Below are 10,352 nucleotides of genomic sequence, written 5' to 3'. Positions count from 1 at the left end.
CTAGATAAAATATAGAAACTATAGGTAAAGAAAAGCTTTTAAAATCATAGCTACTCCATTGGACCACCATCAGCAGATCAGCACTGTTAACAATGGGCACCTGTTCCTTCAGGTGCGTGCATCCATGCATGCATCTCCAATTGCTCAAAGCCAAAATGTACGCCCATGTAGTAATAAAGCTTCAAAAGTTACCTTCTGAATCGCGTAAGTGTATTTTTAACTCTAATGTAAGTTAAAGTAGTTTCTAATATAAGTTGCTAATATAAGTTAAAATCCCAAATATTTCCCTTTCTTAACAATGTTTTTTATTAATCTTGTGTCTTTATTTCTAATGTTAATCTAAATCAATAAATTTTACTCTAAATTAAATATTTACTTTCTCCCATCACCTTAGGAAATTTAGACATATGATAACATCATCAGAAAATGTAAGATGACTCAAAAATTTGCTATCGATGATGAGAGAACTTTTTTTTACTTAATAGTTTTGCAGTTCTTCAAGCAAGACATGAAGTGCTGAGATATTTTCATACAACCTCCACTCCTTGACAAACATAAATGTCAGTTTAATTGCATGATTTTTTAAAACACAAAGGCAAGGGAAATTTGAATGTAACCTTTACATGAACCTTCAAGAATTAACATGAATTCTTCGTATTTTTTTTTCAAAATATAGGTAAAATAAGCATGTGGTGTAACTGTGATAGAATGAATGCAAATTGTCACAGCACAAATTATAGTGTGGGAACAAAGCTGTATCTTTAAATTTTTAACCTCATGCAGATAAATAATACATAAAATGAGAAGTTTCATTTGTAAAGGCAGTGAGTAAATAACCAGTGTTCATGTCCCTTAAAAATACAGATCACCTTAGTGTATGAAAAATAATAGTAATAAAAATTAGAAATCTTATAAGCTGAATTATATATCTACCATCTACATGGGAAGATAAAATATCCTTGGACAAGATGAAAATCATCCTAGGGTCACTTTGAGGGCAAAACCATGTATAAAGAAAATGTTATTATATGAATTATGGGAAATTTGATGGCCTTCAGCAAAAACTCGAAGGCTGTTGGTACTCTAAACAAAACTGCAGTTCTTAAAAACCGAAAACTGGTGCCGGCCAGTTTGATGAAGAAATGTTAAATGTTGCAATAAATGTGGGATCCTAGTCCATTTTGACAACAACCATATACTGCTTGTGTATATTCTGGAAAGAAACGTTAATTACAGGGCAATAACGGGATCAACAAGAGTTTTTACTGTGGCCACCTTACTGTGGAGTAGTTTTGTTGGAGTACTGTTTCTCAAATTGGTAGCATACTTCAGAAAAAGAAAGGAAGTCCCCCTAATTGAAACTGCTGTGTCATTTCTTCTTCCTTAACTGAAATTCCAACCGAGGTTCAGGAAATGCCCTAATGAGCCACTTCTCTTTTCTCTTTCCTCAACTAAGTGTATTCCAACCACCGTAAACTATTCATTATTCATGACCAGATCGTTTACTTTGGTTGTCTCTTTTGGCATGGCGCTTATGTGATGGGAAGAGGGATTATAATTTGGTGCTGTTTGTAGAGGTGATAACCCTGATAGAATCCAATCATTGCTGGTAGGTAACTAAAGTGGCAGGTTAATTTTCTGTACTCTAAACAAACTATGAAGACAAGTCTAATCAATACCTATTTTACTTTGATATGTGCAGCTTGCTTATAATTATGGCTTCATCTTGCATGATCACTACGTATCAGGATATTAGAGTAGTCGGGCTGTGATTTGCTGTAATTTGGGTAAAATATATCTGAAACTCTATTAATGTCTTATTTTAATCAAGATGTAGAAATCACTGTTTTAGTTCGTGATAACCAAAGCAATTTCTTTTTCCAGTTTAATATTCTTGGATATTTACTAAATTGGAACAGGATTTAACATTTTATTGCATCTTATATGTTATTTTATGAGTAAATGTTAATTACTGTTTACATTTTAGCAATATATATTTTATTGGCTTTTAAAGGTAAGAAAATATGAATACTGTTCATAGCAGAAATAACACTAGATAGTACTTTAGCGGATGGCATATGTTATTTTTCCAGGGTTAAAAATTATCCTGTTTTTTTAAATGAAGATTTGGATCTGAAAAGTTTGTGTAGGAGATGCCAAATATCCCAAAGCAATAACTTTTTATAGTGATAGTTTTCAATTGTAATAATTAGTAGAATTGTAGTAGGGACTTGAAGATTATACGTCTGTATACACACACACATTTACACGTATATTTTATATATATTTGTTTATATGAATTATAATCCAATATTTTCAATATTGTCTTAAACTGTTTCATTGGGAATAGACATTTTGAGAAAAAATAAACCTGAGGTCATCTTTGATTCATTTTGGATAGCTGATTGGTCATTTATTTACTAGAAACTTCGTTTAACATGGAGACTTTAAAATAATCTTCACAGTTCTTCCCTGTTCAGAGACTGTGTCAACAAAGCAAAGTGAAACAGAACGTGCAGTTCATTGTCAAGATTGTTCAGACAATTCTGCTTCACTTGTGTTTTAGATGAATCTGTGCATAGCTTGACACTTTCAAGTAGCTTTCGAATTAATACTAACTCTTTTACTTTTTTGGTGGAAGCCACCTTAAATAGGCCAAGCTTTGCGATCCCCATTTTGAGAAAAAATCTTTTTTTAGCTATAAAGCAAATGGAATATATATAATTTTCATGTTATCTATTTCTTTGGTTTTGATTGTTACTAGTTTTTAGTTTTTATTTCATTACAAAGCACTGGGATAGTACAAGTACGTTTTGCTGAACCGAAACTTGGAGCTGATGTCAAAAATGAAACAAGCTAAAAAACGTTTCTTAAATGTAAGCTTAATTTTAATGACTGTGGCACAAACGTTTGTTATAAGGTCCAGATAGCCAAAATAATTATGAAGCATTTAAATACGATGTACATTTTTGGCATAAATGAAATTTTCAGGAATTGTGGTAATTAACACAGTGGAAAATATTTTTGAAAACAGTGATTTGAATAGTCAGAAAGGAGAAATAAAGGCGAAACTGAAAGAAATTAAATATTCTTACACACTGGTTTCAAATAAACCAATAAAATATGATAGAAAGGGAATAATGATGGACTTGATAAAATAATAAACATACATGTGGAGATGCAATTATTCAATTTTTTATAAATCAGCGTACAAATAAAATGATCTGAAATCAGCTAGACGTGCCAGATTCTTCATGGAGATAAGTTTAATTAACTCATAGTAAAAAATATTGGATTAAGCACTGGAGTGATAGCAGATCCATAGAGGTGATTTTACAAATAGATCACAAATCTTATACTATTTGGCAAAAGAAAACAAACGTATAGTGCAAAATGTATTTCCTACTTGAGTTTTACAGGTTATGATTCTAAGATCAGGAAGAAGTCTGTGAGGCATAGCACAGAAGATGTACGAGGAAAGCAGTAAAAATCACGTGTCCTCAAAAACATAACTTATCAGGGGAGAGCTTAACAGTAGGCTTTTAGAAAAAATGAGTGGCAAGAAACTAATGTACAAAAATATTTCTTATTTTATAGAGTTGTGAATTACCAACCAGTTAAGCAGTCTGGGGGCGGGTACAGGTGTTTGGAGATATACAAAACTTGGCAGACATTACTTTGCCTATGAGAACTGAGTTGAGAGAGAATTTTGTGATTCTGTTAAACTGTATTTATTGGAGCATGGAAAGTGTTGGCCACTTCATCATGAACAAAGAGGAAGAATGGTATGAGAATGCATTACAGGTAATTTATGTTAAACGTTAGGAAAACTAGGGGAATCTGTATTATTGAAAAGTGAAATAGGTTGTAGAATTTCCTCAGGTGACTAGTTTTAAGAATAGATTGGTCAAGGAGCCAAAGCCCTTGTCCTGATTTTGTCATTGCTCTCAAGATACAGGGGAGGTTGAGCCTAATGATCCATTAGGTTGCTGTTTTTCTTTTATCTCTTCAGGTTTGAAAGAATAGGTGAGAATTCAAAAGGAGAACTAAAAAAAGCAATTGAAGGAAATGAGTCTAGGAAGTAGAGATTGAGTTTTAATAAGGACTCTATACCCCTTATACTCATTCCTAACAGTTACCATGGGAGGGTGTTTTCAAATCATCTCTTGCCTTCCCTGAAATACTTCTCAGCCTGTGAACTGGAACAGATTGTGATTCACCTTCTAGTTTCTTCCACTGGGCCAGAGAATCCTTCTATCCCTCCCTTTGTTGTTGTTGTTTTTTTTCTTTATTTCTTATTTTGTGAACTTGCTTCCAGTACAGAAGTTCATAAGCACACAGACAAATGAACTTCTGAAAGACACTCAGCTTCCTTAGATGTATTTCCATCCAAATAAGAATTTGAGTCAGGATTTTCCATGTGTCCAATCAGATATTTCACTGTATCCTTTTTCCCTTCCTTTGTCAAAACTCATTCTATTAAGCTTCCTCTCCCACTCCCCAAAAAAGACCAGTACTACCACATTGGAAATCTGTCTATAGACAGGTAATGGTCTCAGCCATGGTCTGCAGGGAATTTCTCAGCAGCTAAGATCTTCACACTCTGCTCCTTTTGATCCTGTGTAAATTCAAATGGATTTGAACCTACTGAACCATCTGAAGTCTGCAACAGCAGTTTTCTCTGCAGCATCAGACTTTTTGGTTTCTACCACCAGACTTTAAGTTCTGGTAAACTTTTAGGCTTCTCCTTAATTAATCTTACCCTAACAGGCGTCTGATCCTTTAGTCATACTCTCAAATGTTTCTTTCTCTCCATTTAGTCAATCACTTTTCCTCTTCTATAGCTTATGATTGTCCTTCACAAACGAAAGATACTTTTCACACAATGGATGATTTCCTCTTTCCATCAGAATTATACCCACCATTAAAGATTTTCGCTGTAAGCATATTCAACCTTCTTTACTTTCTCTCTGCTATCAAATTTTAAAACATCTATTGTTTTTATTGCAAACTATCATTTTTTCTTATTAACATTTTGAGCACTTATTGTAGACATGTGGGGATATAGTGTTTGGAAAACTGAGCATACCCACCCTTAAAGTAGGAACAAACCAATGGGTGAGTTTGCCCATTGAGATGACTGATGACACTATTTCCTGGAGAAAGTAGACAAGGTGTGATTTTGCCTTGATCAGTAACTTAATAATAGCTATGTAAGTTTAATTAAGCTGAAGTATAAAAGTAGAGGCGTGTGCCAGGTGCGAGTTTTCGAGGATACTAGGTTTTGAGGATGCTAAGATATCTTACCTGCCAATGAGCAGTTGAGGCATTTCAACAATTAATTGCACTGACAAGTGTTATAATAAAAGTATACATGAATTCTCTATGAGTCTAGGGGTTTTGGAAGAGTTCAAAGAGATGATGATGAAAGCATATCTTGAAAAATAATTAGCTATTCTCTAGGCAGGCAAAGGGTAGGAGAAAGGCATCAGACTAAAAGACTAGCATGTGCAGAGCTGTGAAAAGCACGGCACATTCAGCGGTCTTTGATTAGAGCTTGGGATCATGGTGGAGAATGATGTAAAGTAGGGCTGGAGAGTTAAGGTGGTGGCAGACCATAAGAGCTGTGCTTTTAAGGTTGCAGGATTTTAACAAGAGGAGTAGCTTGATCTGACTGTGTTTTAGCAGGCTATCTCTGGCCATTTGGAACATATATTGGAGGGATGAAAGACTAGAGTCATCAGTTTTAGATTTTGTTTATAGTGTCAGCCTGTAGCTGCTTTAAGAGCAAGAATGAGTATGTGTCTCTGGATAACACTTTACAAAGTGTTTGCACCTCTGGCAAGAACAGAAGGCAAGTGCTTTGCTAAAAATATGATAGGACCTACTTCATAAGAAAATCAAAGGTAGTGGACTGCATCATTTTCCACTGTAGAAATAACCGCTTAAACTGAACATGGATTAGCTCCCAAACCAGTGGGCCAAGCAAATATTTGCAAGTGATTCAGTGATTTCTTTGTGGTTGCTTGGTTTAATGCTGATAGAACAAGACTGTGAAATAGGAAGTCAGAAGTTCAGCATTTTAGCTTGCTACTAACTTGCCATATGACTTTGAATAAGTCTGTGTGTGTGTATGTGCGTGCGTGCGTGTGTTTGCTGAATATTTTAAGTTGAATTAATATTCAGTGTGGAGAGTAAAAGGCTGGGACTGGGACTGAGTGTGAAGGACAAGGAGTCTGGTGGTGTTAAAGTTTAGGTCTCCTGTGCCTGAAGAGAAGTTCTGAATTTACTCCTGGGATATCAAACTTAGATTGGATACAGGAGCTCTAAGATTGGAAATCCAGGTCACAGCCCAAAGGAAGGACATCTCTGCTTCTCCCTGTGGGATCCTTGATCTCACATCTCTGACAGATTTTCAGAGCATGATACATAACCATGGGCTACTATCTCATATGTCCTCTCCTATGAAAACAGCCTTAGAGGACTCTCCCTTAGGACAGAGCTCTCAGAGCAAAATGAAGTTGAGAATGAAGCAACTCTTAGCATAATTTGAGAGGTAACCTTTAGTTTGCCTTTTATTCATAGATCACCTCTATTTTTCCATGCTTTCTAAAAATATATTGCCAATTCATTATCATTTCTATTTGTTTCAACATGAAACACTGGTGGTACTAAATAGTATCTAAATTCACTAGATTCAGCCCCACTGAACTCACTCAGTGAAATGGATGACAAGACTTTTGACCAGTTGCTCAAGAAGTATTTGTCTAAAGACAAAACAAACAACAATAATAACAAAAGAGCAAGCAAAGATATTCCAGAATATGCTAGAAGAAGGAAAGAATTTATAGAATAAATGCGTAAGCTAAAATACGAAGTCTTCTACTGGGGGAGAAAAGAGAGATAGTGAATGTCAACTACCCCTGCGTGAGTAGCCATCACCTTAAAGAGTTTTAGTGAGTACCAAATCAGCAATATTGCATGAAATCTTCTCTTCTCTTCAACAGTTGATAACAGCTAACATTGATTGGGTTCTCATCATGTGCTAAAGGCTTTACATGTATCAACTTGGTTGAGCCTGATAATACCCTTGAGGCAAGTGCTGCTATCTCCATTGTTCAAAAGAGAAAAGTGCTGTTTTTGAAGGATTAGTATGGTGCTTAGACCTAGGTAAATTGTATAATCTTTTTAAAGTTTAAATTTAAACTTTATCTTTGTTGTTCTATTTCATTCATTTTGAACAAGATCCCATCTTCATAGCAGAGAAGGGGAAACAGTTCAAGGGAGAAGGGTTGGGAAATCAGAAACCACAGTTAAGCTAAAAATGGTTCCTAGGCTTACCCACGGATAATGAGGTCTTTGACTGTATTAGATTTGCAAAAATGGCAGTGGCAGAGGTAACAAGGGACCAGAATAGATGGCTCAATTTCATAAAAGAAAGGGGCAAAGTGAAGAGACTCATTAATGTTGAAGCAGTAGATGGATAACCAGTGACAAATATCAAGTAGATTTGCCTCAGTTTGGTCAGAGAAAGGTCATTGATTATTTTTGGTTAAACTGGTTCACAGAGGCTAGGTCTTCACTAAAAAAGAGAATTAATTGCTTCCATTTCCCACTAATTGCCTCAACATTTCCCTTTGCTTTGTCATTGGAGACTTGGTCAGAGAGGCAAAAAGTCAAAAGTCAGAGTTTGATGGAATCTACATAAAAAGGGAATCTGAGGAGACCAAATTATGGCATTTGGTGTAATAATGATAATGATATTTAGCATTTTTCCCTGGGAGTGCTGTGGATTTTTAGAGACCTTTTCAATCTTTAATCAGACCATAGGGCACATTTAAGAGAGTTCACTGTTTTTATTTCCATCTAGAGGATAAGGCATCACAGAGAGACAACTGACCTCGGGCAAGTCTCTTGAGATGTTAATCCTGTATGTTGGATTACACCCTCCCATGTTGAGTTTTAGCTGGAAGCCTGGGCTCTTCCCAGAGGTATCATTCATTCATGCTCCTTCAGAGGCTTTTTGTACATTATTGTCTGAGGTTACTACCTCTATCAGTGACAGAAAAATCACCCAAGAAAACAGCATGAAACAACATTTTGATGTCAACAGAACTGCTTAGTTTACAGGCTATTAATTGATATTTCAGCCAGCTTCAATTAACGAGACATTCTATCTCGTATTTGCTTAATTAACCAGACTTTGAAATCCTTTCCAGCTCTAAATCCTTCAGAATATGTGTGTTTTATCTTCCAGACATTTTGTTTTATTTTTTGGAATCTAAAGTGGCAATGTAGAAAGTGGGAAGAACCTGGTCTTCTGGATATGACAGGTCAGTGTTCAATCATTCTGGTTCCTCTGATTTACTTGTAATCCCTTCAGAGGCCCAATAAACAAATGATTCTCTTTAGGAACTCCCAAACCCACAATATCAACTACTCTTCTTTGCTGGAAGAACCCAAAATATAAGTTATTATTAATTAGATATTTATTACATTATAGGCTCTTAGAAAGGTGGTGTATTAGAATGAGCATAGGTTTTAAAGCAAGATGGTTAGGTTTCAAAACCAGCTCCATCATAACCAGCTGTTTGATCCAGGCAGCTCATGTAATTGATTGAAACTCAATTTCTTCATGTGTAAACCTGACATCATGGTCTCATGGTTATTAAACCAGAAAGTGAGGGGAAAGCTCCTGGCTCAACGCCTGCACAGAATGGTGACCTAGAAACTTTAGCCACATGCTTTTTAGCATTGTTATTAGAAATTATAAAGATATTAAATGATAAAACTATGAATTGGGGCATGAGTTAAAACAAACATAAGACGCTGGTATAAAAGAAGTCCAGTACTTTATAAAACTCCTTTGTCTGAACAAGATGCTCTCACAGTTATGGAGAACTGGAACTGGAGCATCTTCTTCTGACTGGATGTCTGTGTACAGCAAGGCCTCCTTACTCTGCCCTATTGAAAGTGCTTCACACTCGTTACATCATCTAGCAATCAGAACAAACCTGCAAACTGAATAGTAGTATTGCACCCATTGTATAGATAAGGGTATTTACATACCAGGGGTGAAATATCTGGCCCACAGGCACACAGCTTGTCAGTGAGGAGCCCAGGTGTAAAGCCTGGTGGGCGGATTCCAGACCCTTCAATCCTAACCGCTGCTCTAACAATGCTTTTGAAACATTAGGCTGCAATTCAAGGTTGTCATTTGTATAAGCTGAGAGAAATCCCCCCCACCCTAATTTTTAAATTAATTTAGGGGATTCTTAAAGGTTATCTTTCATCTGACAAAAATGGCCATTCACGCTAAGAATAGAAAAGCATGGTCAACAGTGACATCTATGTCACCAAGCCCTATGCTGGGGTCTTTGTAGGTGTTTTCATTTAATCTCCAAAAGTATGACTAGTCCATTCTCTTGTCAGAACACTTGTCTCAGTCCTCTGACCAAAAATGTCATGAGCTGGGCATAAGGATCCTTCCTGCTCCCATGGTGCTTTTCTCTTGTCTGCCCCTCCCCCCTGCCTCCCTTCTGTAGGTCACAGACAGGCCCAGTGAGCCTTTTCTCCCCGGTGCTGAAGCTGAGGAATTCTTAAGAGAGCCTTAACTGTCAAACTAGTTGCTCACAACTTTTTTGACTTGTTTCTCTTAAACAATGTAACTTAATAAAACTCCTTTCACATATATAAACAGGGCACATCTACTAACACAGGAAGAGCTGAGACTGTGTATACATGGGAAACCTGGTTTGACTGTTTTGATTAACTTGACTGCTCAAGTCAGTCAAAAAGTAATCACCAGTTAAGCAAAGCATTTTGACAGATTTTTGGCCCACTGTGACTGCTTATTTGACTGGCTTGCCTGTCAGCTCGAAGTGGTCAGATTGACTCGAGACAGTCTAACCGGAAAATTTAACTTTGGAGGACGTGGGTGTCTGTATACCAGAATCTACTTTAAATAACTTTATTTGAAATCTGTACTTATTTTCCTCGGACCAGTGAGAGAAGTTTGAAAGTGACACACTGCAGCATTTGACTTCCTAGAGTGAGATGTCTTGTCGTTTGCTAGGGCTGAGAATATATTTATAGGCTACAAAACAATTACAGTTTTTTTCGCTGTGCATATATAGAGTTCAATAAGATTGAAACTCTACCCTAACTTGGCCAAGTCCTAATAAGGTATCATATTCTCTTACCCTTCTGAAGGGTTGATGATAGATGTATGACAGCAAATGGCTTCTTAAATATCAGGTTACTCATGCAGTCATTAGTGACTTGAGGTAAAGCGAAGTTGACCTTGCCACTAACAGTAGTCCTTCTAAGAAGAAGAATTTATGAGAGAGAGG

The 10,352-nt window shown here is 36.3% G+C and overlaps 1 protein-coding gene across 1 annotated transcript in view; it reads left to right on the top strand.

Moving 5' to 3' along the window:
• The first annotated feature begins 1,529 nt into the window (after positions 1–1,529).
• TFEC (transcription factor EC) overlaps positions 1,530–10,352 on the top strand; it is a 72,154-nt gene continuing 63,331 nt past the window's right edge. The window contains exon 1 of the mRNA XM_046669060.1: positions 1,530–1,609. The gene's annotated coding sequence lies outside the window, so the exon portion shown is untranslated. The remainder of the gene's footprint in view (positions 1,610–10,352) is intronic.

This window comes from Equus quagga, chromosome 8 (assembly GCF_021613505.1).
Source record: "Equus quagga isolate Etosha38 chromosome 8, UCLA_HA_Equagga_1.0, whole genome shotgun sequence".
NCBI lineage: Eukaryota > Metazoa > Chordata > Mammalia > Perissodactyla > Equidae > Equus > Equus quagga.
This window is presented reverse-complemented; position numbering and strand designations above follow the sequence as displayed.